At 40.3% G+C, this 27,504-nt stretch overlaps 1 long non-coding RNA gene across 1 annotated transcript in view; it reads left to right on the top strand.

The window, feature by feature from the left end:
- LOC148130775 (uncharacterized) overlaps nt 1-27,294 on the top strand; it is a 33,985-nt gene extending 6,691 nt beyond the window's left edge. Inside the window, exon 3 of the long non-coding RNA XR_015749623.1 lies at nt 26,914-27,294. This is a non-coding gene — a long non-coding RNA (uncharacterized LOC148130775). The remainder of the gene's footprint in view (nt 1-26,913) is intronic.
- The last annotated feature ends 210 nt before the right edge of the window (nt 27,295-27,504 follow it).

Below are 27,504 nucleotides of genomic sequence, written 5' to 3'. Positions count from 1 at the left end.
GGGCTGAAGAAGATGTCCAGAGAAAGGGGTCCTTGGGACTCTTCCCAGGAGGAGGTTGCAGGGATCCTGTCTCAAGGCATTGACCAGGTCACAGTGCTGCATAATGTTCATCCAGATCTGCCCTATAGCACTTCACGGGCTGGCTAGTTGCCCCCCATCCAGCAAGGATCTCCCCCTCCGTGGTCCATCACCCCCCATCTCCCTCAGGTAAGCAGTCTAAATCTTCTGGGGTCCATTATTAAGTATCACAACTTTTCATATTATCATTTTATTATGTGAACAAATCAAGCTGAGAGATCAATTCTCTCACATAACAGATAACCTCATGAAGTACCCATTTTTCTTTTAACCAGGAGAGGATTTATACCTGAACATTTGTTTCATGTCATCATAAGATGTGAGGGTAGAGATAGTGGAGGGTGAGTGAACTGATAGATAAGTATATTCCAGACCTGTTATTGATTGTAACTTTTCCAGGCTCCTACAACATCAGGGCGAGAACCGCTGAGGGGTGCGAGGGAGAAGAAGGGCTATCATAGCAGCCATGGCAGGGAATTTCCTGCAAAGGATGAAAACAGGTGAAGCAAACAAATGGAGGTTGGATACAATTAAAAACAAGAGACTTGTTATCTACTTAACTTTAGCAGCAAGTGTGAAGAGTTTAGGTGCCAGAAATTTCAGCTGGCACCTAATATTTGAGAATGAAGAACCCAGATAAAGCTCTTGTTGTAAAAATGAAGGTCTGTGGAATAAAAAGAGGAAATTGGAGGGGGGATTTAAAAGTGCCCATTTCCAATGTTTTCTTGAAAACCTCCAGTAATGGAGCCTCCATTAAGAAGAAGCTTTATTATTGCCCTTCAGAAACTAATGTACCAGTTATATTTTATTTTATTTTTCTTCAATCCCCAGAAAAAGGTGTCTGCAAGTGTCACCAGAGCAACCAAGTGAAGATTTGGAGGCCACCATAATCATGGTGGAACCCTATAATCCCTGAATCCATCAACCCCAACATCACCATTGATGAACGGAGGATGTCAGGCCTTGCACGACAGTGTGATGGTTGGTAAGTTTTTGAACTAATTTGGTTGTCGGTTTTTCTTTATTTTTCTATTTTAAATATATTATTTTATTATTGTTGCGATTGTTATTTAACTCTTAATGCCTTTTGTTTTGCATTCCTTGCTTTGGGGTTTTGGGTAGGAGTGGTTGGACTATGGAAGCTAACAGGAAAGAAAACTAGGAGGCTTTAATATGATGGGTTGCTCAGTTTTATTCATTGTTTTGTTTCTTGCTTACTATTTCATTATTATTAAAATATTCAATCTGTGCTTCTTTTGCCCAAGGACAAATCACGGCCATGGCTGAAATCCCAACCATCACATTGTTGACCAGGGCTGAAGGTCTCACATCTTCTCCCATCAATGATGGTGATGTGGGAATTGGTAGATTCCGGTATGTAGGTTTCACGATGATGGAAGCCGCCTCACCATAATGGATAAGAGAAGAAGGATGTCAGGCATTCTACCTTGCAACAAAATCTTCCTCAGTCATTTTTTCTTATTCTTCACCTCCTTTTTTCATATTGCTTGACATTTTCTGGATTTATTTATTTATTTTGCTTCTGTCATCAAATTGATCTCTTCTCTGACAAATATCCTGTACTTTGGAAAAGGTCTCAATACAGGAATTTGGAATTAGGCCAAACATTATATATGAGCTAGGTATCTTTCCCATCACAAATCTATTCAACTGAAAGCTTTTTTAAATTTTTTAAATTTTTAAATTTTTTATTGATCTTCAGTTTTCTGAAATTGGCAATTATTTTGGCAGCAAGGTGAGTGGCTTTTACAGTGAATGAGCCAATTCAATAAACACAACAAACGTGATCGAGTTCATGCCATTTTTTTCATCCTAAAGATTGCATCAAAAGAAATTCAGGACCGCGTTATTGGGAAGAAAAAGAAATTTATTTGCATTTTTTTTTTAAAAAAAATCAATGAATAATTTACAGGATTTACATCATAACACCCCATCCAATTGCCACACAAATGCAATAAGCTGGAAAGGGAGACAGTGTGTTTGTTATACGCTTTCTCTGTCTTTGTTCAGATTTTCATTCAGACCCTCTTGGGTCTTCATAGGCTGAATTCACTCAGAAGCCGAAATTTGACTGAGGATAATAGAAAATAAAGAATTTTGCTAATAATTGGAGGGTTAAGAAACAATATCCCAACACCTGGTAAATGGTTTTAGAGTTCACCATAATCAGAGAAATAAGTTGAGGGGACTGGAAGATGACAATTGGTTTAGGAAAAAATCTCCCAATTTGTTAAATTTTACCGTTTTCAAGAATTTGATTTAGCATTTAAGAAATGCTAAAATAAAATGCCATTTTGATAGTGGCCAGTTAACTTGCATTAAAATCCCCCTCCTCTTGTAGTGACATCATTGCTTAGGGGTTATAGGAGTTGTAGTTAGCATGGGTTATGAGGTAAACCATTTCTGAGGAAAATTTCATGTGAAGGATGAATTCCTACCTTCACTGCAAACAGGGTAATAACTCAGGTTTCCATTGCTGAGCTGTATCAATTCAGCCAAAGATTCCCATACATGGTTTATCCAGATCCCTAAATGCTACTTAGGCATAAGCATTTTTAAAAAATCACACTGCATTTCAGCTTGGAAGCCGTAAGAGATAATTGATGGAAATTTGGGGAAAATGTCTTGGAAAAGCTGGCTGACTGTTGTGTGAATGGATTCTGTGTTTCAGAATTGAAGGAAATGGGTGCAGAGGGTTTATCCAAGCATGCCTGAATGACGAAGGCAAAGCTGATCTCCACTCTTCACGGTCAGTCATCCCTGGGATCTACCTACCATCCAGGATTTCTACACCAAGCCAACTTGCCTGAAATGCCATCTAAATAGGGCCAATGGAGATAAAACTTGGCAACCAGGCGCTGTGTGGAGAGCATGATCCCGTCCCCCCCCACCCCCCAGTCCCCCCAGTCTCTGTAGTGAAAGGGAAAGTATGGCAGCCAACCTGGGATGCCTCCTGAACTAGAGTCGGATTTCCCATCTTTCTTCTCCAAATGTTTTGGGATCTCCACCTACGATCAAAGAGGCCACAGTAGAAACCACCTCTTTGCACAGCTAGTGACCATTCAATGTTACAACGGCCCTGAAAAAGTGACTTATGACCGTTTTGCAGAGTTACCATTTTGCATCCCCATGATCAGGTGATCAACATGCTTGGCCTGTCAGCCTCAAGATATCTTCACCCCTAACTATCAAGATATCTTCACCCCTAACTATTGCTTATTTGTTGCTATGCTCTTTTTCTCTCTTTCGGCTGGCATGAAACGGTGGGAGGGGGGAATCTTGGAGGGGAAGAAGGCAGGAGGTGTTTGCATTCCTTTGCTGGGTTAAGAAAGGGAGGGGGGATTCTTTGTTTTAACTTTCCATTTCTTCGCTAGCCTCTGTCCTTTCTCTGCGCAGCTGCGAACTTTTATCAAAATATGTCAAGGTCACTGACAGTAGCCTCATCATCACCTGGAGATGACCACATGATCCTATTCAGAAGTTTTAATTGGAAGAATCATTTGATCTTTGGAGGGGGGAGCAATTCTATCCCTTTGTATATGCATTTTACCCGCCAATATCTCAGTTTCGAATTTATTCTGTTGCTACCATTCAATTTCCAGTAAAAGAATAATTCTGCTCTACACCATGGAGTCTGAGTATTTCTTTCTTGGGATTTAGAAGGAGCACAGTCTGACATTATTCCGAAACTCAGACATCGACCCACCCGGAGAAAACAGCAACTTTTCTTCTGAGGGGGTTTCATCTCATGTCGTCTCCAGCCAGCGATGAAGAGGACCAGGGAGCTGTGGGGGGGCAGCCAATGCTGCTACCAGAGATGCCGGCTGCTGACCTACTGGCCGACCTGACTCTGGAAGAAACCCCAGCTGAGATGCCCAGATGGTCGTTGGGGGTTGGTTGGAGAGATCGGGACGACCCCCCTCCTCCCAGAATCACTGTAAGACGGAGGGGTGCGAAGGAACGGCTGTGGCAGGAGGGGGAGGAGATGGAATGCAAGCTGGATCAAGGCGGCAGATTCCTTATGGATGTTTCTGAAAAGCCCGGCACGGCTCCAAGGTATGAGGGGGAAGAGGGAGCGAAGTCAGCCCGGGGAAGTCGAGCTACCCCCACCCCCCTAGCCCAGCCTACGCCGGCGCAGCCACCCGCGGCTGTCTGGGGAGCCCCAGAAATAGGTGTGCTTCCTGGAAGACGCCCCTGCCTCCCTTAGATGTGAAATTTGGAGGAAATCCCAGAGACTTGGGGTTTTTCCTGGTACAAGTGGGAAGCTATATGGCAGAATTTGAAAGGGAGTTCAATTCTGAAGCAGCCAAAGTGAGATGTGTTACCAGGACCCTGGAAGGGATGGCAGCAGACTGGGTGGTGACTTTGTTCAATGATAACTCCCCCCAACTGCGAAACCTCGATGTTTTCATGACTGCGTTGAGGAGAAGATTTGAGGACCTCCTGGCAGAGAGAAGGGCTAGAATCAAAATGAAAACCTTAACCCAAGGGGTTAGATTACACCCAGGAGTTCAGGCAGTTGGTCTCCTGTCTCCGGGGCTGGCCCCAAGAGGCCCTGGTGGAAACATACAAAGATGGCTTAAATGAAGATGTATACCACATGTGCATCTCCCGGAGGGACCCACGTGATTTGCAGTCGTGGTACTTGCTGGCGGAAGAGGTGGATATTGATCTGGCTCAAAGCAGACGCAGAGGAGGCCTTGGCTGGAGAAAACTACTCCCCCCACGTCTCCAAGAGACCTCCACTCCCCAAAGAGGAGGGATGGCGGCAAGGGCCAAGACCACAGCCTGCTTCCGTTGTGGGAAGGGGGGCCACCGGATGGCGGAGTGCCGAGTCAAGTTGGTCCCACCGAAGATGCAGGGTCCAGGGAGGAAGCCCGAAAAACCCTCAACCAAGCCCCGCGAGACCGGACTGAAGGCGAGGGTGGTTGTAGAGGTCGCCCTCCCGGCGGGAGAGGAGCTGGGACCTCCAACCCTACTCAACAAGAACGAGACCGATTCAGAGGATGACGCCTCGGTAAGTCCTACCCAGGGCCCATGACCATCCCAATAAAGTTAAGGGAGCCTACATCGGGGACCGAGGAGAGATGTTGGCCTTGTTGGACTCGGGTGCACGAGGTGTGTAATTAACATGAAAGTAGTTAAAAATATGGGCATCGGACTGAGAACTTTAAGAACACCCATAGCTTTCTGTCAATTGGACAGATCTGTGGCGGGAGGTTGCCCGGCGAGCTTTATAACGGAACCCTTAGAGATGACCATGGGAACTCACCCATGAGATCTTATGCTTTATTTTTTTTTAAATTTCTTATTTTTTTTAAAGGTTTTTTTTATTGATTTTAACAACAAACAAAAACACAAACAACATAAGACATGACATAAAAACATCATTATTCTTCATATATTTACAGACAGTGCATCGGTTGGTTTATCACTCCTTTTTGTGCATCTATTTCATAACCATCATAGTAGTTATATTACATAGTAACTCATATTATCAATCAACAATTGTATATCCTAATATTGTTATTAAACAATCATTTAACTGATTTTAGTAATTCATACTTAAACGAGATGACTATAATTTATTTAGCTTATCTTATTACGAATCATAAAATCATACCAGGTCTATCGTAGTGAAATATTCTAAAAAAATGTTATCAAAGCCAAGAAAAAAAAAAGAAAAAAAAGAAATATATATATTCATTATTTCCTAAGTTTCTAAGTATTCTATTATTATATTGCATTATCTAACCATTGGTAAAAAAGATCCCAAATTTCATAAAATTGTTTATCTTCTTGCTCTCTAATTTCAAATGTCAATCTACTCATTTCAGCACAGTTCAATATTTTCTTAATGATTTCTTCCTCTAATGGTATTTTCTCACTTTTCCAATTTTTAGCAAATACAATCCTAGCCGCTGTTAATACATTTACAATCAGGTACTTTAAATTTTTATTAAATGTATCAGGTAATATTCCCAATAAAAAAATCTCTGGTTTCAAATCTATATGTTCCTTTGTCATTTTTTCCAACCACATGCGAATTTTAGTCCAATATTTTTTTGCATCCTCACAAGTCCACCACATGTGGTAATATGAGCCAGGAGTCTGATGACATTTCCAGCATTTTTCAGATTTGTTCTTGAACATTCTTGCTATTCTTGTCGGGGGAAAATGCCACCTGTAAAACATCTTATACAAGTTTTCTTTATATGCTACTGACATTGTCATTTTATCATTTTGAGACCACAATTTTTGCCATTTCTCCAAATCAATCCCATATCCAAAGTTTTTCCCCAAGCAATCATTGTTTCTTTGACTTGTTCTTCCTCTAGTTTAATTTCCAACAAATGACTATATAGTTTTTTAATCACCTTTTCATCAGAACCTGTCAAAATCCTATCTAAGTCAGTCAATTTATCATAAAATCCTTCTGTTTTAGAATCTTTAAGATACCTTGAGTGTTTGCGCATATGAAAACCAACTCATCTTTATATCTTGTTCTTCTAACTTTTGCATCGTTTTAAGTTCACCCTTTTCATCCAATATTTCCCATATCTAACTGTTTGTTCCTTCTTATAAACTATAGGATAGGAAAAAGCTTCGATAGTTGATAACCAAACTGGTATTTTCAAATAACATTGTTTCTTAATTTTCTCCCAATTCAACCATAACGATTCCCGTATATAGTGCCTTCTAAAATAGCCCTGCGATTTAGTTCCTTTATACCACAAAAAGCGTGCCAACCCAACAATAAGTCATGTCCTTCCAATGTCAATAATCTAGTCTTTCTTAATGTTATCCATTCTTTAGCCCACATTAAGTTTGCAGCTTGATAATACAACTCCCAGTTAGGAAGGCCAAATCCTCCTCTAATTCTAGCATCCTGTAAAAGTTTTAATTTTATTCTCGTTTTCTTACCTTGCCATATGTATTTCAACACAATTTTATTTAATTCTTCAAAATAGTCCTTACTTAGCTTGATTGGTATTGTTTGAAACAAATATAAAATTCTAGGTAGAATATTCATTTTAATTGTTGAAATTCTACCTATCAAAGACAATTGTAGATTTTCCCACTTTTTCAAGTCGGATGCTATCTGCTGTTTAAGTTTGATATAGTTATTCTCTTTCAATGTAATACATCTTGAAGTCAAAATTATCCCCAAGTATTTAACTTTATTCGTAACTTGAATTTTCAATAGGTCTGCCAACTCTTCTCTTTGTCTCAATAACATGTTTTTTGTCAAAATCTTTGTTTTCTCTTTATTTATTTTCAAGCCAGCCATCTCACCATATGTCTCTATCTTTTCCAGTAATTTTAAAGCTGTCTCTAAAGGGTCTTCCAAAATAAAGACCAAGTCGCCTGCAAAGGCTTGCAACTTAAATTCCTCCTTTTAACTTTCATTCCTTTTATGCTTGTTTCCTCTCTAATATTTCTGTTTAGCACTTCCAAAGTCAATACAAATAGCAGAGGGGATAATGGACATCCTTGTCTTGTGCCTTTTTAATATTAATAGAATCTGTAAATTCTCCGTCTATCATCACTTTGGCTGTCTGCTTATAATATATAGTTTCTATTGCTTGAATAAATTTTCTAGCAAAACCCATCTGTTCCAGTAATAATAACATAAATTTCCAATTCACGTTATCAAATGCTTTTGGGCATCTAAGAATATCAAAGCCATTTGTTTTTCAGGATGTACCTCATAGTATTCCAAAGTATCCAGAATTACTCTCATGTTGTCTTTAATTTGTCTCTTTGGTAAAAATCCATTTTGATCAGGATGAATAAAATTATTTAAGTATTTTTAAGCCTTTCTGCCAAAATTGAAGCAAAGATTTTATAATCTGCATTTAATAAAGAAATGGGTCTATAGTTCTTAATTTGTAGTGGGTCAGCCCCTTCTTTTGGGATGAGCGTAATATAAGCTTCTGACCATGTTTTAGGCATTTTCTTGTTTATCATAACTTCATTCATAATTTCTAACAATGAGATACTCAACGATTCTTGTAGTGTTTTGTAAATTCTGCCGGAAAGCCATCTGGTCCTGGTGCTTTCCCGTTATTCTGCCTATTAAGTGCTTCAGTTAATTCCATCATTGTTATAGGATTTTCTAACATTTTCCCAGTTTCGTCCAGTATCTTGGGTAGGTTGGCATTTTGTAGGTACTGTTTGATTTTCCCTCATCAAGATCCTCCTGCTTATATAATTGTGCATAAAAGTCTCGAATAATTCTCTTTTTCTCCTTATTACCATAACAGACTTGGCCTTGTTCATCCATTAATTGTAGTATTTTCTTGGATTCTTTCTCTTTTCTCAATTTATATGCTAACCATCTACCTGGCCTATTTGCATCTTCAAAGTAGTTCTGTTTAGCACTTCTAATTTTTTGCTTAATTCTTCTTTCTCTGTTTGGTCCATTTTATGTTTAATTATGTCCATTTTGAATTTAATATCTTTTTTCTGCTGTGTTCTCTGTAATTCTTTTTCCAATTTTTTATAATCCTCTTCTAAATTTTTAATCATTTGCCTCTTTCTAATATTCTTTTTCTTTGTATAATCCATTATCAATCCTCTTGCATAAGCCTTCATTGTGTCCCAGACATTCTGCATTGAAGTATCTTCTTTTCTGTTTTCATTAAAGAAGAAGGCCAGTTCTTTTTCTATCCATTGTATAAAATCTTTTTCCTTTAAAATAGTATTATTTAATGTCCATCTAGATCTTCTTTTTTGTCCTTTCCATTTAATTGTCAATGGATTATGGTCTGCCTATGTACTTGTTTCGATGTTTATTTCTTGAATATTAGATAATAATTCTGTTGACGTCCAAAACATATCTATTCTGGACCATGATGAGTGTCTATTCGAATAAAAAGTGTATTGTTGGGTCTTAGTATTTCTTTCCCTCCATATATCTTTTAAATTTAGTTCCTCTATCATTTCGAAAAAAGATTTAGGGAGGGTCCTCCTATTTTGTCGTATTGTTTTTGCTGAATAGTCCAGTTCATTGTCTACAATTCCATTAAAATCTCCCATTATAAATTAGCATAGTCCAATTCAATTATTTTCATATGTAATTTTTTATAAAATCCATTTTGTTTATCATTCGGGGCATAGATTGCAACCAAGAGTATTTTTGTATTATTATCCACTATTTCAACCATTAGTACTCTTCCTTCTTCATCCTTATAGATCAGTTTTGCTGGAATGGTTTCTTTAATATACAAAACCATGCCTCTTTTCTTACAATATGTCAAAGAAGTAAACATTTTCCCTATCTTCGGTCGAACCAATAATTGTTGATGTTGTTCTTTAATATGTACTTCTTGTAAACAGATTATGTCAAATTTTAATTTCTCTATTTTATGAAAGATTTTCCTTCTTTTAGTAGCTGAATTCAGTCCATTTATATTCAAAGAAATCAATTTTTTTCCTCCATGATTATGATTTATATTTAGGTCTAACCGCTCTCGTTGATCTTACTTCACGTTGTTCTTTAGTCTCCGCTTGTCCACCTACTGCACCTTCTTCTTTTCCCATTTCTTGAAATTCGGTTGGAGTAATCTCTTTTTCTATCTCTGTTTCTCTTCTTTTAAGAAATTCATTGTAAAACGCTTCTGCTTCGTCAGTTGAGTCAATTCTGTATCTCTGGTCTTTCCATGTAACCGTTAATCCTTCTGGAATCAACCATCTGTAGTTCACCTCCTTTTCCAGTAATATTTTAGTCAGAAATCGATATTCTCTTCTCATCTCTCTAACTTTTCTGGGAACTTGTTTTAAAACCAAAATCTCTTTATCTTTATATTTCAATGTCTTCTCTCTTGCCACTTGTAATATCTGTGTTTTAATAGATTTTTAGTAAATCTGATATGAACTTCTCTTGGTAACTTATTCCTCGACGCATATCTTGTAAAAACTCGATATATCTCATCTATTCCATCCATCATCTTTTCATCTGTTATTCCCAGAGCTTCAGCCAAGATTTCTATCATTACTGCAGCAAGATCTTGTCCTTTTTCTTCCTCTATATTTTGAAATCTGAGATAATATTCTGATCTGTCCATCTCCAACTTCAACATCTCATTCTTACTTTGTTCAAGCGTGGTCACTCTGTCATCAATATTTCCAATTTTTCGTCTCTTTGGTTGTCTTTCTCTTCCATTTTTTGCAATTTCTCATCTCTTTGGTTATCCTTCTCTTCCATTCTTTGTAGTCTCTCATCATATTTCACCATCATTTGTTGGATGCTTTCAATTTTTTGTTCAATGCTTCCCGTACTCATTTTGAGCTCTTGAATTCCTTGTATAACCGTCGTTAAATCTGTTTGTGCTTTATCTTGCTTCGCCATTGTTGAAAGTCGTCCTCCAGTTGATGGTGAGGCAGGCGCAGAAGTTGAGGTGCCAGAAGGTAGAATTTTCTTACTCATTTGAATAGCTCAGAATCTTCCCACTCTTTAATCCAGTTGGCAGAGTGGTACTTGTAATCCAATTAGGGAAAGGAAAAACGTAAAAAAAAAAAAAAAAAAGAATAGCCAGTAAAAAATAAAAGGCCCAAAATTCAAAAAGAAAAAGGTTTCCAAAAAAAAAAAGAGAGAGATTTCTTCAGGTTCTTCTAAACCTTAATCCTCAGTTACGATAGTCAAACAAAAAAAAAAAAAAAGAGTAAAACCCAATAATATTAAATAATAATAATAATAAAGGAAAAAGAGAAAAATTCTTCAGGTTCTTCACACCCTAATCCAATTGCAAGGTCTCCAAACAATAAAACATAACCATAAAAGGAAAAAATATATGTATGTATGTATGTATGTATGTATGTGTGTGTGTGTATATATATATATATATATATATATATATATATATATATATATATATATATATATATATATATATATATATATATAAAAAACAAGAATCCCCTCAAGGAAAAGAAAAAAAAGAGAAAGGAAAAAATATTCTGAGGCTTTCCCTTTAGAAAAAAATAAATGAAAAATAATAATAATAATGATGAGCGAAAATGTAAGATTATTACAAAATGCTGTGGGGTTGAGGAGGAGGGTAAAAGCTAGCAACCAGTGAAGCAAAAACACACTGCATTTTATTTAAACGTCCAAGGCTCTTATTATGGCAAGCTTGAAGCCAGACTTCAAATATTCAGTTGATTGTAGAAACCCCAAGAGACACCTGTGAAAATATTTTTCAGATTTCTTCCTCTATCTTATCAACTCCGTGTCCTTGGGAAAAAGTTTCTCAGAGTTCTCACAACTTCAAATAAACTATCTTCAAGCCTCTAGTTGGCAGTGTTACAAAGTTACAAAGTTTCTCTACTCCACTCCCCCTTCTTCCTCCAAAAAAGACAAACCCAATAAAAATTATATATATATATATATATATATATATATATATATATATATATATATATATATATATATATATATGTATGTATGTATGTTGTGATTCCGGCATCTGCTACAGGTTTTTTGAATGACAGCTCCAGTGAGGAGGACTTATATGAATCAGCAAGTTCTAACGATGAGGAGGAGATGAATGCATTTGATTTGCAAGATCGGCTTGAACCTTCAAACTCCTCCACCCTTCAATAGGGTGGTCAGCCGGGAACGGGTGATAATGAGGAACCAATGATATCTTCAGGTGAACCCAGAAATCGAAGAAGTTGGGTCCTAAGAATGTGGGACCTTTTCCCATTGAGAGGATTGTAAATCCGTGACTGTTCAACTGACTTTACCAAAGACTCTTCACGTATTCATCCAGTTTTCCACGCAGTTTGTTGAAACCAGAACATACCAGTACCTTGAGACCGACTCCAGTCTGATCCCCCTGCACTCTGTTGATCGAGGGGGAACAACATTTCGAGATTAAAGAAATTCTAGACTCTAGGAAATGGAGGGGTCGTGTCCAATATCTTGTAGCGTGGAAACATTTTCCTCCATCCTATGCTGAATGGGTTAATGAGAAAGACATTAGGCCCCTGAACTGCTTAAGGAATTTTATGCCAAATATCCTGATAAACCATAGAAATGTATGCCAATGTTAATATATGATTGTTTTTTTCTTACAGGGACTAATGTCCTTCTTCTAGGGGGTCCGAATGTCAGCCTCAAGATATCTTCACCTAACTATCAAGATATCTTCACCCCTAACTATTGCTTATTTGTTGCTATGCTCTTTTCTCTCTTTCGGCTGGCATGAAACGGTGGGAGGGGGAATCTTGGAGGGGAAGAAGGCAGGAGGTGTTTGCATTCCTTTGCTGGGTTAAGAAAGGGAGGGGGATTCTTTGTTTTAACTTTCCATTTCTTCGCTAGCCTCTGTCCTTTCTCTGCGCAGCTGCGAACTTTTATCAAAATATGTCAAGGTCACTGACAGTAGCCTCATCATCACCTGGAGATGACCACATGATCCTATTCAGAAGTTTTAATTGGAAGAATCATTTGATCTTTGGAGGGGGAGCAATTCTATCCCTTTGTATATGCATTTACCCGCCAATATCTCAGTTTCGGAATTGATTCTGTTGCTACCATTCAATTTCCAGTAAAAGAATAATTCTGCTCTACACCATGGAGTCTGAGTATTTCTTTCTTGGGATTTAGAAGGAGCACAGTCTGACATGGCCACTGATTCACACTCAGGACTGTTGCTGTGTCCCAAGATCATGGGATCGTCCTCGGAGACCTTCTGGCCAGCAAAGTCCATGGGGAAGCCAGGCTCACCTCACACCAGGCGACTAACTTATTGTTGTGATTCACCGGCAGGACTTGGATGAAGGGCCTGTGTGGGATGCAGGGCTGGGGCCAGGACCATCAGGGGGTGAAGTGCTGCCTTACCACCCATCCCCTCCCACTTGTGGCTGTATGGCTGCAACTGTCGCTTGTATACTTACGATTTATATTGACTGTTTCCCAGTATGATTGATAGCTTATTGTACCCTATGACTATCATTAAGTGTTGTACCTTATGATTCTCGACTCCTGATGAATGTATCTTTTCTTTTATGTATACTGAGAGTATTTACACCAAGACAAATTTCTTGTGTGTCCAATCACACTTACCAATATTCTATTCTATTATTCTATTCTATTCTATTCTATTCTATTCTATTCTATTCTATTCTATTCTATTCTATTCTATTCTATTCTATTCTATTCTATTCTATTCTCACAGCCAGAGAGCTACCACAAATTGTACAGCAGAATGGTCATTATTAAGCACCCTAGCTGGGCTGCTTAGGGGTGTCCTCCTTCCACCCCTGTCTCCTGCAGGCTCTGCTCCCCACAAGTGCCCCAGTGGGAAAAGGGGAAAAGCTTTTTATCCAACCACACCTGGAAGGCCCAGGACCCCCAAACCTTCTTTATGATAAGGAGGAGCTTGGCAGGGGAGGGGGATTGGAAGGGAAGGTATCAAGGAGAAGTTTGCACCCCTTGAATCTCTTCTAAGAAAGCAGAGCTCCCATTTGGGGAAATGGAAAAGGGGGGTCTTTTGGGGGGGGGGTGTATGATCCTGGCAGGCAGAAACAGGTCTCCATTTGCATCAGCCCTTCTTGTCCCCATGGGAGCAAACTCTGCTAGGAAAGGTTCCTGAAAAAAGTAACTTACGACCATTTTGCAGAGTTACGACCTTGGAAGTTCCCCGTGATCCAGTGATCCACATCCAGATACTTGTCCACTGATTCACACTCAGGACCGTTGCTGTGTCCCAAGGTCATGGGATCGTCCTTGGAGAACTTCTGGCCAGCAAAGTCCATGGGGAAGCCAGGCTCACCTCACACCAGGCGACTAACTTATTGTTCTGGTTTACCAGCAGCAGATGCAGACGTCTGAGGCCTTGGAGAGTGAGGACTCAGATGAGGGGCCTGTGTGGGATGCAGGGCTGGGGCCAGGACTACCAGGGAGTGGAGTGCTGCCTTTGGAGATTGTGGAGGCTGGCAGCAGTGATGCAGGGGACTCCGAGGAGCCCATGCCCAGCGCGTGTGCATGCAGGGCTGCTTGAAGGAAAGAGCAGCAGCATGGGTGACTCCAGAGTAAGGCTGCAAGGTAACCGCCCCTCCCCAAGAAAATAAAAGCCAGTTGAGAAACTGCAGTCTTTGCAGAAGGCAAAGAAGTTTTACACTTGAGCCTGGCGGACGTTAGAATATCTGAGTTGGTGTTTGGAGACTCTTTGATTTATTGTTTAGGAGCTTTATCTGTTGTTCTTGGCAGCCTTGCAAAAATTTGGCAAGGCTCTTTCTTGTTGGAGCTGATTAGTTGGAAGCAGCCTTTTATCTGTGAAGAAACAGGATCTGTAAATGAAACAGGAAAAGGTTGTGCTGGTACCTTTGCCTTGTGTTTGCTCTCTTGGAACCAGGTTTGGGTCAGCACACTTATCAACTGCAGCGATTCACTTAACAACTGTGGCAAGAAAGGCCATTAAAGAGGGCAAAACTCACTGGACAAATGCCTCCCTTTACAACTGACATTTTGGGCTCCATTGTGGTTATAGGTCGAGGATTACCTCTCCTGTGGGGTGAACCACTAACAAGACTTGGTGCACATCCTGACCTCCCATCTTAGCAAAATCGGAGCCCTCTTTGCTCCTGGTACTAAATGTGGACAGAGAGAGACATCTCCATCTTGACTTTCTAGACCTCTGAAAATGTGGGGCGAGAGCTCCCTGCCTCCCCTGAGACCCAAAGTGACCCCAATTCGGTTTTCTCAAACTGACGCAAAGCAACGGAGAAGACAATCATGTCCACTGAAGGCCAATCATGCAGATGAGGAGTAAAAGTATTCCTTTCAATATTTTATTGAGGAAGCAGGGGAATCCCATCTCTTTGCTCACTCACACTGGACCAATGCAACACTCTTGGATCATAACAAGCAAATATCTGCATCCAGTGGCTACACCATTGCGACTCTTTGCTGAATGGGTGTTGCCCACTGTGAAACTGGGATGAAAAGGGCAGAGTTGGACCATGAAAATTGGGCAAATGAACTTGGATTGTTCTTGGCACAAACAAGTGATGGATTTTCGTTCTAGCTTTGTGGTCTTTGGAGCCATCCAAGGAATAAGGCGGAAAGACAACAGGCAGCTGATAGAAAAAAGCAGAAGGGCCAAGAATGGCAAAATGACTATGTGAGAGATTTAGTATGTGTTCAACTTACTGCACATTCCAAAAAGATAAAATATGAGCAGACCGATGACAAGATAGTTGTCCATGCTTGAAGCATAGAAAAACAAGGCTTTGTGTATATCTGGATGTCCTTCGGGTGTTGTGATGGTCAGATAGGGCTCACAGTTTAGGAGCAGACTGAGCTCACTTTCAAAGGTTTCCTTAAAACATGTGCATTGTCTAGATACACAGCAAACACACCCACACAATATGTCCCCTTCCCAAGAATGGTGACAGACCCACCATGGTATACTCAGAAAGAGATCAGGATATGTTTTAGGATGGGAGACTTCCAGGGGTGGGATTCTACTGGTTCTGTCTGGTTCTATAGAACCGGTTATTATGGTTCCAGGTAGTTTTGGAGGTGTTTTGGGAGGGTTGCGGCCTGGGGGGGGTGCTGAAGGCCCTGCTGTCCCCGTTGCACAGAGGTGCTTTGCTTTTGGGAGGACTGCAGCTGCACGCCACCCTCACCCTGCCATTCTTCCTTTTCCCGCCGCTCACTGATGACTGGAGCTCGCCAGACCATTCAGTTCATCCCAGGTGTGTGTGTGTGTGTGAGAGAGAGACGAAAAGAAAAGAAAGGAAGAAAGAGCAAGAAAGAAAGGAAGGGAGGGAAAGAAAGAAAGAAAGAGAAAGAAAGTGAAAAAGAAAGAAAGCCCGCCACAAACTCTCCAAGCCAGTTAAGACATCAGCTCAGCAATGGAGCTTCGGATCCGTTTTCCCCCCACAACAGCGGCGGGCGCTAACAATACAACAAGCCCTGGTGATTGAAGCAGCATGAGGGAACCGAGCTGGCCGGAAACCGTTGAGCTGATAGGGACGCCTGAAAGCAGGTTAACCTGGTGGAGGTGTCAGGGGTTCACTTAACGTAGCACAGCTTGGTGAGGGGCGAATTGTGGTGTGGGAACGGGATGCTGGCTAACTGTGGGGAGGGGCTGCTGGATGGGGGAAGGTGATTACTGGGTGGGATAAATGCTGGGATTGGTGAACGCTCAGCACTAACTTTATTTACAGATGCTCGGTGCTTCTTGCTACCACCTGTGATGGAATAAAACACTGATATTTCTTTGGATTCTGTGATTATTGCTTCATCTGTGTGGCTGGCCATAGAGCAGCTGAGAGAAAGAAAGAAAAAGCATGAAAGAAAGAGGAAGGGAGAGAAAGAAAGAGGAAGGGAGAGAAAGAAAGAGGAAGGGAGAGAAAAAAGAGAAAGAGAAAGAGAAAGAGAAAGAGAAGAAAGAAAGAAAGAAAGAAAGAAAAAAAGAAAGAAAGAAAGAAAGAAAGAAAGAAAGAAAGAGTAAGGAAGAGAAAGAAAGCAAGAAAGGGGAAGAGAGGGAGAGATAAAACTCTGTGCTATTATTTTTAATTGTTCCATTATTTATCATATATTAATATTTTACACTGTCCCTACACCTAGAGTGATTTTACTGCCTTTCTTTTGCCCAGGTATTTTTTAGGGTTTGCATGGATTCAATGTCTATAGTCCAGGGCATACATACAGGTGTGTTTAACAGAGTTGAAAGGGACTTTGGAGGTCTTCTAGTCCAACCCCTTGCTCAGGCAGGAAAATTCTGAGGGTGCCAAACTTTGAGTAGAGGTCCTGGGAAAGGTGTCAGATAACAGAATAACACTTAGAAGAGACCTTGGGGGGAGCCCTATACCATTTCAGAGAAATGGCTGTCCAGTCTCTTGTTAAATTTCTCCAGTGTTGGAGCACCCAGAACTTCTGAAGACAGGCAGTTCCACTGGTTAATTGTTCTCACTGTCTGGTGTGGTGGTCTCCCATGGAAAGAATGAGACACAAGCGTGTGTACTTGAGATGGGAGCCTAGAGCAAATTCCAGTGCTCCCTTTTATTGAGAATTTTGTACATAGTAAGCATTCACATTGTGGATTACAATAATTAGATATAGTACACAGAATTGTTTACAGTTGTCTGAGCTGCTTAATTGTTTCTGGTGTTTCCTTTTAATTTCCTTGCTTTATCTCGGTGACCTTTAGGCAGACATGTATGTATAAGGTCTTAGACTAATCATTACCCAATACTCAAGTCAAAGTTTATTCCCACATCTCCCCTGTTTTAGTTTTTTGATGATCGCGGATGCCTCGGTAGCTTTTCGCCATCTGCAACAACAGTTCTCCTTCCGTAGGCTTTACCCGACACATTCCTAAAAGTCCAGGGAGACATTGGATACAACAGCATACACAAAGAGAAAGTATAAAAAGCAATATCACTCCAACAATTAGGTGACGAATCCATGAACCATCTGGCAACCAGGACCAAAGTGCAGACCACACGTCCAGTCCCTCGTCCTCCGATTGTAATGGATTCTCATTCAGGGTTTGTTCCATATGCTGTATAGTAGCTGTAATGTTTGGAGAATAATCAGAGATATACATGCAACAATGCGTATGAATCACCGTGCAAACTCCCCCTTGCGCAGCCAAAATAGTGTCCACCGCATATCTGGTTTGCAGGACAAAGTCAAGGATTTTTCCTTGCTCTTCTTCAAGCAGCTTTAGCGTTTTAATGGTGTCTTTAAACATAGTAACTGTCCAATTGTTTAAACTATGTAAATCTCTATAGTTCATCATGACTCCTAAAGGAGGAATAACTCCCCTTGATATCTGTGTCCAGTAGTCATGAGTCAAAACAGAGTTTACTTCCGTTGCGGAACGCGCATTGCGGATATGAGCAGTCCCCAAAGATTTTTGAATGAAATGAGATGGGATTACTTTCCCAAAGGTGCAGACCCCTTTCCATCGTGCTGGCATGCGATCGTAGGCCATCCGTCCACACAGCAACCATAGATTTGCTCCCAGGAGATGACCAACCGTATTTGGTTCAGCATAGATTAATTGTGCAAAGGATTCCATTAACATAGCCAAATAAGTGGACGTTGGTGCGTATTTCCCATTCGCACATTTGTACAACTGGTTTTCTCTCGTGGTGGGACAACATGTGGCAGGAATATATGGACACCTATTTTCATTGATCAAAGATGTGATATCATATTGAGAAATGTTATGTACAAAGTAAGTGAGATTTTTAGTTTTCATGTCATTCGAATAAACCCGACTTCCATTGCTAATAACAATTGTTTTGTTGCAAAACGGATATGTTTAAGTAAGTCATATTTTCTACTCTCTCATTGTGGGTCCAGCAGATACCCGCCACCTCTTGGATTCGGCTTCCAAGGTGCAAGGTATTTATGTTACTTGTGGTCCAACTGTTAGACCACATCCCTGAACAACCATAGCATTGTCCCTTATACCAGTCACCTTTGGCCAGAGGTACTGCAACCATTGGATACCCTGATGTTTTGTGAGTTGGCATGTGCATACATATCCAACAATCAGTTTTATTATGAAGGTTTGCTAGCTTCCCCATGTCCTGGATCAACGTGTTTCTTTTCCATTCCCCCAAATCCATCCCCTTGCCCCTTTGGCTGATGATAAGGACGCACACAGCAAGCAGGAACCCAAACAACTGTCCCCTCATCTTCAACAGCAGCGTATCCTCGGCCCCAAGTTATCAGCGGGACAGGTCCTCTCCACGTTGGATCTGGTAGTGTCCTATATCGAACTTTCGGTCTTGGCGTACCTGCAGAAGGGGAGGAAGCAAAATGCCTACTGGCTGCCGTAGCAGCTGGAGATCCTGTCATGTTTAAAAAATTTAAAGTGTACAAGGTAACATTAAGAATGTTTTGTATGTAAGGCAAGCCATATCCATCCACTTCCCCCGTTTTTGTTTTTATGTGAAGGAGCGCTTGTTTGAGCGTCTGATTGTAGCTGCTCAGCTACCAATTGATGTAAAGCTGTAAGCTTTTCTTTTGGAAGTGGCCATTGGTCGATCCAGACTGGCTGAGAGGTTAACAATTGTAATTTTTCCATTATCCAATAACAATTTTTGTGCGAAATTGTGACAGCAAATCTCTACCCCACAAGTTTATATGCAGGGGCAACACAAGAGATTGAATCCTTGCAGTCTCACCAGTTTCTCTATGCAATGCCTTCAATCAATGTACACTACTTCTTGCAAACTGCATACCACCCACTCCACAAACAGCCAGAGAGTCCTCAAGCGCCCATTCATTTGGCCATTCCTTTTGGCGTATCACAGAGACATCTGCTCCGGAATCTATAAGGCCAGAAAATGATTTTTCTTGAATTTCAATTGTCATTTTTGGTTGGTCTGTAGTCAAATTTTTTGTCAGCGCTAGCAATTCTGTAGCAACTGGAGAACTGGCCATTTCAGTGGACCCAAAACTGCCAGTTCGTGGGATCCCAATTAAAGGATTCATAGGAATGTATGGAAGCAATAATAACTGGGCAATAGAGTCACCGGCCATTAATGATGTAGGAGTATCAGTGTATAATTGTACCTTAATAACCCCTTTATAATCTTGATCAATAACCCCTGGAATAACAAAAAAACCTTTTTCTGATGCAGAAGACCTGGGAAGTACCAATCCCACTGTTTTTTCTGGCAGTGGCCCATGCAAATGAGTGTCCTCAATGTACACTTGATTAGGAAAAGTCACATCAATTGAGTTCAACATTTTTAAACCCAAACCTGCACTCCCAGTAATTGCAGGCGATGCTTTTGTGACAGCCTTGGGAGCGGGGCTAGCTGCACGCCCCAAATTTAGTTTCCCGGATTTTGGTTCTGATCAGAGCGACATTGATTTGCCCAATGAAACCCTTTTTTGCATTTTGGACAGACTGACTTCAGGCGGATGTCCCTATTTTTATTTTTGTTAAATGCCATTCCCCCCCCCCCAGGGGCATGGCACTGGGCTTTAAAATGGCCAGGCTTCCCACAATTAAAACAATTCCCTGTAGGTTTCATCCCTTTTTGTAATGCCATAGCCAAAGTCTCCATGTTGTAAGCCTGAGAACCCACCACTGCACATGCCTTTAACAGATCAGCCAGAGTAACCTCACCTCTAGCCACCAAAGGCTGTAAGATACACTTGCAGTCAGCGTTTGCATTTTCAACTGCCAATTTCAGCAAAAGTTCTTTTGCAGCTTCCTCATTAGAGATTTGCCTGGTAATAGCCAATTGTAGCCTTTCCACAAAATCGTTATAAGGCTCAGATGTTGTTTGCTTAATTTGAGAAAAGACCGTGCGGGTTCCCACATCCTGGATGCGGGACAACGCCCAAGGACAGCTGCCATAACCACTGGAAATACGTGATCAGGCAAATTAGCAGCTTGATCAGCAGTGGATTCAAACAAGCCTGCCCCATAGATTTGGTCTGGCGTATATAGCCCCCAATTCCTTCCCTAGTGACAGCTTCCCTTTGATATTCTGAATCAAAAACCACATACTGAGTAGAGCTCAATATCATTCTCATTAAATCTTTCCAGTCACTAGGAATCATGCGTGAGGTAGCCAAACTTGTCAGGAGCCCCTTTGTAAAAGGACTTTGAATACCATAATCTTTAACTGCTTTTTTAATTTCCCTAAGAACTGCTAAAGGAATCAGAACCCATTCAGTCTGCAGATTGCCTTGAGCATCCACTTGCCTATTGACTGGAAACAAATTCATCTGGGGAATCTCATCAGGCTCTAATTTCCCCTCATTGAAAGCCTGATGCATCATTGCTTGAACTTTTCCCATTTTTGGTTGGATTTTATCATCCACTGGAGTAGGCGCTGTTGGGGGTGAGGAAACATACTCCAGTTTTGGGGTAGGAGGGTGCAACACAACTCCTTTATAAGGAGGAGGTTCTACTAAAGTTTTTAAAAGAGGTTGTTGCTGGGTCTCTAAAGCAGTCATAACAACCTTCCAATATATCAAAATTTCAGCTGTTGCCCGTGGCTCTTCATGAAGGATAGTTCCAATTCTCCTCCACGTGTCTAACTTTAAAGAGCCTCTCTCTGAATACCAGGGACATTGTCGCCAGTTCTCTTGCAGCAGCTCTTTCACATTACCTTTTGAAAGAACTATTTGCTCCCCCCCAGAGGGTTTAAAGATAAAGAAGTTTGTCCTGACTAACTTCAGCAGCTCACTAACATGCCGTTCCTGTAGCTGAGAGAGTTTTCCCCCCATGTTCCCTGAAAAAAATCCTATTGTCCAGCAATAGTTAAGTACGTACTTTACCTATTCCAGGCGAGGAAACACAGAGGTCCGGACACGTACCACCTGCAGTGGATCACGTCGGGGTCACCACTTGTGGTGGTCTCCCATGGAAAGAATGAGACACAAGCGTGTGTACTCGAGATGGGAGCCTAGAGCAAATTCCAGTGCTCCCTTTTATTGAGAATTTTGTACATAGTAAGCATTCACATTGTGGATTACAATAATTAGATATAGTACACAGAATTGTTTACAGTTGTCTGAGCTGCTTGTTTCTGGTGTTTCCTTTTAATTTCCTTGCTTTATCTCGGTGACCTTTAGGCAGACATGTATGTATAAGGTCTTAGACTAATCATTACCCAATACTCAAGTCAAAGTTTATTCCCACATCTGGAAGTTTCTCCTTAGTCTTAGTTTGTTTCTCTTTGTTCAGTTTCCATCCATTGCTTCTTGTTTGCCTTCTGGAAAATATATTGCCCCCCCTTCTTTCTTTTTTTTTTTTTAAAAAACAAGTTTTATTTTTCAAGACAAACAATACATAAATACACATAAACACAAAACATAAAAGTATAAAAAATCTCTTTTCTGAAAGTTGCTTAGTCCCGGGTTAAAACTCTTGGTACAGACACAAATTGAATTTCATATTCATTTTACATACCATTTCATATCTTCTTAACATTTTCAATTTTCTATATAACTTCTCCTCTCCTTTAAATTTTCTCAATTTTATTTCATTTTTATTTTTTTATCTCCTCTCAATTCATATCGTAATATTTATTATTCTTTGTCTGTTCTATTCCAGCCAATCATTTATTTTTCTTCTTTAAAAAAAAAGAAGAAGTACTTCTCCTATACACTATATGGAGTATGATGCCTTTGTCTTTTTCTTATATTTATAGTACTTAATATAAAATACATAACCTACATTGGGATTCTGTCTGGTACATTCTAAAATTATACTATATTATCAAAAATAATACAAATCTATTCATTAATATTGATATTCATTCATATCTTAGATATTTAACTCATTACTTTTCAATTAAATCACATGCTTTTATGAGAGCCCTATTTTTCAAAATTATCCCCCCCCCCCCACATCACATATTATAGCTCAATATTTCATTGAAATGTTCCTCCTTCTTCTACTTCAAATCTCATTTCACAAAAGGTTTGCTAATATACCATTTTCTAATTATTAATATTGACAATCATTTATATCTTAAACATTTTATCCATTTCAATTGAATGTCATGCCTTTGTGGGAACACTTGTGCTTTCCACGATTATTACCACCACCACCCCACATCACAATCTTGGATCATATTTCATTACAATACTCCCTTTTTCTTAACAAAAATTTCACTTGTTTATGTTAAATATTTTATCACATTTTAAACTACATATTATTTCTAATTTTCTATAATTACTTCTAAATACAGATATAAAAATGCAATCTTATGTACCTTCTAGAATCCCATTAACAATAAGACTTATCCATTATCTCTGAAAAACTTTTGCTTCTTAATATCTTGCTCCCCACCATCCTTTCTCCCTTGCTTCTTCTTCTCCTTGTCCTCTTTAACCCCTTGTCTCCCCACCTCCCTTTTATTCTGCTTTCCCCCTTTCTGTTGTTTCTTAACATAATATCCCTTTTCCACCTTATTCTTCTCTTTTTGGGCTGTTTTTCCAGATCTTAAAGACCTCCGCTTTTTCCCTTCTCCAATCAAAGTCCTTTTCTCATCAAAGATGGCTTCTCCTTCTTCTTTATCCCCATCATCCTCATTCTGCTTCACATAAATATAAACCGCCATTTCTAAGTATTGGAAAATAGTGCCAAGTCCATCTTCACCTCCTTGTTTTTCTCTTTCAAATTTTTGATATATAAGTTCCAATTCATCCATAGATGATGCCATTGTGTAGAGAAAAAGTTTTTCCAACCACCCAGATGATCCAATCAGAAATAATTTCCAAAGGTTCCAAAATAACCAAACAATCCAAACAGACTGTTTCTTTTAGATACCTTCTTCTTCTTGACCTTCTCCTTCTGGGGCCAAAGTAATCACAAATCCTTTTCAAGTATATTTTTTGGAAGTTTTTAAACTCTTTGCAATTCTAGGCAATCTTCTCCTTATTTTTAAATTTTGCTCAGATTTTTTTTCACTCTCCCTTCCCACTCACAGCCAAAAAGACTTTTTTTTTTCCGGTGTCACCCCAGGAAGGAGAGTCGAACAAAGAAAAAAAACCTTTTCCCTTTAGGGTATTCGCAGCCTGCAACTCTCGCAAGGAACAACGGACACTTAACAGCTTTCAAGGTTCCAAATAACCTTCTCCCGTCTTGTCCCAGCCAGAAGCAACCTTCACTTCTCTTTCAGCTCTCTCCCTCCTGCTCTTGCTTACCTGGCTGCAGCTTTCTTCGTGGCGGCCATTGCTGACCGCCGTTCCTCCGCCTCGGGAAAAGGGAGTTTAGCCAGCTGGGGAGGGGGTTTGCGGCACCCCCAAACCCCTTGCTGGATCCCCCTATCTTCCGCTGCCTCTACAGGGCAGCTGTGTCCCCCAGATCCAAATGGATCGGGGGAACCTTGGCGGTGAACGCAGCAGGGATCGCACAGTGGCAAATCCCTGCCGCCACCGAAAGCTAGCAAACCGGAAGGGGGCCCCCCTTCTTTCTGGCAACCCCTTAAAAGCCTGTTGCCTATCACACTCTTGGGCAAAGCATGTCAGCCATTTCCTCCTTTCAGTGGTCCATGAAAGGACATCTATAGTACGAAAATAATAAAGTCAAAAAAAAGGTGAACATTTTTACAGAACTATAGATAAGTTGAGGCTGGGTGACAAGGAATGGTTGGGAGGGGAGGGGCCAGGTGAGGCACCTCTTGACATGAGTGACAATGAGTTGGCCACGCCCACTCACTCACATGACCACCAAGCTATGCCCAGCCAGCAAGTCACACCCACCCAGTCACATGACCACCAAATTAAGCCACACCCAAAGAACCGGTTGTTAAGACATTTGAATCCCACCCCTGATGAGGCCAGGAATTTCTTCTAACAACTGGTTCTCCGGACTGCTTTGAATGTTAACAACCGGTTCTAGCGAATAGGTGCAAACCGGTAGAATCCCACCCCTGATTCTCACTAACTTTTCAGGCTGAGAAAATACCATTATTTTCTTATACCATTTCTGAGATTTGTTCTTTCAGGTTTGCAAAATTTTGTTAATGTAATACAATCAAGCAGAATCAGCACATCTGGATGTGTTTTCCATCAGGATAACCAGGGAGAAGATTAGCCTGACAACTTTCTTCTGGATAGATCCATGCTTTCTGGAAATCAACCTGTTGTTTTCAAAGAGTTTATGAATTATCTTTTTTTTCTGTTGATTTCATTTGTCATTTGCTCTAGAATGTTCCCTATAATTGACCAATTATGTCGATTATATTTTCGGTATATTTTGTCAGTGTATGCTTGACAAATTTTTCTCAAACTTTTTCATTCACTTAGGAAGATAATGGCAGTATTCGTGTCCTGATTAAACATATTTGGAGATTAGACAAGTGTAGAAGAAAGACTCAATGTGGGATAAGAAACCAAGTTTTCTCCTCTTCAACTTCCTGGATGTTCCCATTCTAATTTCATCCCTTTCTGGAGAAGAATGAATTTTGGAATATTTTCAACTTTAAACTGTACTTGGACAAAAATGGAGAGATAACAGCAGATCTATACATTGATGACTTCTTGGTTCTCCCAAAGGAGGATATGGTGGAGAAGATTCTGGCGTATTTTGAAAGATGGAGACTTTCTGTTGAACAAGATGAGCTTTTATGGTTCAATAAGGTGAGAGACATTTTGGTGTTTTTTCTCTGTTTTCCAAAGCCTGAGGTCCCATTTCCAGTGGGCCAAGCCTAGACTCTCCAGGGTGGTTGTCCTTCCATGCCAGTTGGTGTCTTCTAATGGAAGTTCTTCAAGAGACGGGACCTCAGTGGAGCGGCTTTGCAATGAAATATTTCAAGATCTTACTGGTCAGAGATTTCTTTCTTCATCACATTTTTATTCTATATTAAAAAAATATAATGGAATAAAAGTTTCCTAAATCTTTTACAGTAAACTTTATTCTCAGTTTTAATATGACTATATCATCATACTTAAATCTTTTTTTAACTTCCATCCCTCCAGACTTTATTAAATAGAAAGTACTTTATTGTATTGTTGAATTCCAAAAGCAAAAGGGAGGAACTAAATCTGCCAGTTGTTCTATCTCCTGCATCTATTTAAAAGTAGTCAAAGAATTCTTATTTACTTCAGTGAAGACCAGAGGCTACTTGTCTCCATCTATTTTTACTTCCATTTTCATGGACGGAGAGTCCTAACACATTTTCTTTGGCATTCCTTGTTTTTCTGCTCAGTCTCTGCCTCAGTCCAGATGTCTGGAAAGTTGTCCTCCTGGATTTGTCAAGAGGGCTCAAGAAGGAGAGCCAGTTTGCTGCTACAACTGTGTTCCTTGTCCGGAGGGGACTTGCTCCACTCAGAAAGATGGGTGAGACTGAGGAAAATGGGAGGCTTTGTGGAACTGGATCCATCCAAGACATTTTCATGAAAGAGCAAGTGAAAAGACAGATTGAAGCTCGCTTGTGGTTTTTTTTTTTAACCTACACAATTTCTGATCTAAAACAAAATAAATCAAAAAGGCTTTGAAGGAGGGGCTAGGAAGAGATGGGAGGAGGGGGTGCCAGACTGGGCAAGCTTTACTAACAGCAGAGGAAATATCTCTTCTGCTTTTTAGTTCGGATAGGTGCTGCTAAGTTTACCTTTCTAGGAACACCTGAGTTCTTTGGAACTTGGTGAATTGTTTTAGGTCCACCTTCTGAAAGACCTTGCAATAATTCCGTTTATTGGCCTCCTCTTGAGGATCCCTGAGAAGGTGTCCCTGGTCCATAATGTGGTGCTGTGGAGAGTTATGGGAGGAACTCATTACACAAATAGTCTGCCAGTTATGTAGATCAATCAAATCAATAAATCAGATTAGTTGATTGGGAGCTTGGAGGTCCCAAGCAGGAGACCTTATACCATTTCAGAGAAGTGACTGTCCAGTCTCTTCTTAAAAACCTCCATTGTTGAAGCACCCAAAACCTCTGAAGGCCAAATGTTCCACTGGTTAATTGTTCTCACTGATAGGAAGTTTCTCCTTAATTCCAGGTTGCTTCTAGGTGTTACAAGATACTGTAGGTTTCCTCCAAGTCCACTATATTAACTGCCATGTGGCAGGACTCAGGATGTTTCTCTAAAAAGATTATATGATTCATTGTTAACCTCTAATAACTTCTAATAGATTCCTATGAAGATTATACACATTACACTAGAAATAATTACCATCCTAGCACTTCCCTCAACTTCATATACCTAGCTACATTTAAAAAAAAATCCTTATGCTATTTTTAATGAAATTGTTAAGAAATACTTCTTGGGAAATGCCCGAGGTATCAGCTGTTATCCAAAGAAGGTATTTCTTGTAAGATAAAAGGACAGAATATTAAAGAAATATTGCTTTTTCACATTCTCAGATACAGAAAAATGCACCAAGTGTCTGGATGATAAGTACCCAAATAAAGAAAGAGTCCAATGTATCCCCAAAGTTATAACCTTCCTGTCTTATGAAGAACTTCTGGGCATCATCCTGGTCTCTTTTACCCTATTCTTGTTCCTAACCACAGGCCTTGTTTTAATCATCTTCATTCAATACCGAGAACTCCCCTTGTCAAAGCCAACAACCGGGACCTCTCTTACATCCTCCTGGTCTCCCTCCTGCTTTGCTTCTTGTCTTCTTCTCTCTTCATTGGTCAGCCAAGGAAAGCCACCTGCCTTCTCCAACAGATGGTTTTCACCATCTTCTCAGTTGCCATTTCTTCTCTCTTGGCCAAAACCATCACGGTGGTGCTGGCTTTCCTGGCCACAAAAACAGGAAACCGAGCAAAGAGATGGTTGGGGGAGAGCTTGTCCAACTCCATCATGCTTTCTTGTTCTGCTGTCCAAATTCTCATCTGCTCCATCTGGCTGGGAGTTTCTCCCCCCTTCCCTGACTCTGACCTCCACTCCCAGCCTGGAGAGATCATCCTGCAATGCAACAAAGGGGCCGTTGTCCTGTTCTATGTCAC

This window comes from Notechis scutatus, chromosome 4, assembly GCF_049901735.1.
Source record: "Notechis scutatus isolate UNSWTSFEM ecotype Mainland chromosome 4, rNotScu1.2, whole genome shotgun sequence".
Taxonomy (NCBI): domain Eukaryota; kingdom Metazoa; phylum Chordata; class Lepidosauria; order Squamata; family Elapidae; genus Notechis; species Notechis scutatus.
The sequence above is the reverse complement of the archived record's forward strand: the minus strand, read 5'-3'. Positions and strand labels throughout refer to the sequence as shown.